Source organism: Arachis duranensis, chromosome 9 (assembly GCF_000817695.3).
Source record: "Arachis duranensis cultivar V14167 chromosome 9, aradu.V14167.gnm2.J7QH, whole genome shotgun sequence".
In the NCBI taxonomy this organism is placed as follows: domain Eukaryota; kingdom Viridiplantae; phylum Streptophyta; class Magnoliopsida; order Fabales; family Fabaceae; genus Arachis; species Arachis duranensis.
In genome coordinates this window covers 91,838,124-91,840,135 of record NC_029780.3, presented here as the reverse complement: position 1 = coordinate 91,840,135, position 2,012 = coordinate 91,838,124, and positions in this window count along the sequence as shown.

Genomic DNA, 2,012 nt, shown 5'->3' with positions numbered 1-2,012 from the left:
CTAACTGAGATTTACAAGGTGACCATAGCTTGCTTCATACCAACAATCTCTGTGGGATCGACCCTTACTCACGTAAGGTATTACTTGGATGACCCAGTACACTTGCTGGTTAAGTTGAACGGAGTTGTGAGCTTCTCTAACAGTGCCTGAAACTCTTGTATCACAATTTCGTCCACCAAGTTTTTGGCGCCGTTGCCGGAGATTGTTCGAGTATGGACAACTGAGAGTTCATCTTGTTGCTCAGATTAGGTAATTTTCTTTTCAAAAACTTTTTCAAAATTTTTCTTTTTCGTTTTTCCAAAAATATTTTCGAAAATAAATTAATAAAAATCCAAAAAAATTCATAAAATCATAAAAACAAAAAATATTTTGTGTTCTTGTTTGAGTCTTGAGTCAAATTTTAAGTTTGGTGTCAATTGCATGCTTTAAAAATTTTTCTTGCATTTTTCGAAAAAAAAATTCATGCATTCATGGTGTTCTTCATCATCTTCAAGTTGTTCTTGACAAGTCTTCTTGTTTGATCTTGATGATTTCTTGTTTTGTGTTGTTTATTGTTTTTCATATGCATTTTTTGTTTGTTAGAGTCCATGCATTAAAGATTTCTAAGTTTGGTGTCTTGCATGTTTTCTTTGCATCAAAAATTTTTTCAAAATAATGTTCTTGATGTTCATCATGATCTTCAAAGTGTTCTTGGTGTTCATCTTGACATTCATAGTCTTCAAAGTGTTCTTGGTGTTCATCTTGACATTCATAGTGTTCTTGCATGCATTAAGTGTTTTGATCCAAAATTTTCATGTTTTGGGTCATGATTGTGTTTTTCTCTCTCATCTTACAAATTTCAAAAATCAAAAAATATCTTTTCCTTATTTCCCTCCAAATTTTCGAAATTTTGGGTTGACTTGGTCAAAAATTTTTAAAATTAGTGGTTTCTTACAAGTCAAGTCAAAATTTTAATTTTAAAAAAATCTTATCTTTTCAAAATCTTTTTCAAAAATTATATCTTTTTCATTCTTTCCTATTTTTCGAAAATTTCAAAAATCTTTTTCAAAATATTTTCAAAATCTTTTTCTTATCTTTACATCTAATTTTCGAAAATTAGCTAACAATTAATGTGATTGGTTCAAAAATTTGAAGTTTGTTACTTTCTTATTAAGAAAGGTTCAATCTTTAAGTTCTAGAATCTTATCTTGTAGTTTCTTGTTAGTTAAGTCATTTTAAAAATTAAATCTTTTATCTTTTATCTTATCTTTTTGAAAAATTTTATCTTTTTCAAAATTTGATTTTAAAATATCTTATCTAACCTCTTATCTTATCTTTTCAAATTTGATTTTAATATCTTTTTCAACTAACTCTTTGACTTTTTGTTTGTCTCTTATCTTTTTTAAAACCAACTAACTACTTTTCCCTCTCTAATTTTCGAAAATATCTCATCTCTTTTTCAAAAAGTTCTTTTTGTTTTAAATTTTAATTTCAATTATGTCTTATATCCAACGTCCAAGTTTGCTGGAAGAAGTATCTCCATTCCTGCCATTGGAGCCAATAATTTTGAGCTGAAACCTCAGCTAGTTGCCTTAATGCAACAAAACTGCAAGTTTTATGGACTTTTATCTGAAGATCCTTACCAGTTTTTAACTTAGTTCTTGCAGATCTGTGAGACTGTAAAGATGAATGGAGTTGATCCTGAAGTCTACAGACTCATGCTTTTCCCTTTTGCTGTAAGAGACAGAGCTAGAATATGGTTGGATTCACAACCTAAGGATAGCCTGGACTCATGGGATAAGCTGGTCACTGCCTTCTTGGATAAATTCTTTCCTCCTCAAAAGCTGAGCAAGCTGAGAGTGGATGTTCAAACCTTCAAGCAAAAAGATGGTGAATCCCTCTATGAAGCTTGGGAAAGATACAAGCAGCTGACCAAAAGATGTCCATCTGACATGTTTTCAGAATGGACCATATTAGATATATTCTATTATGGTCTATCTGAATTTTCGAAAATGTCATTGGACCATTCTGCA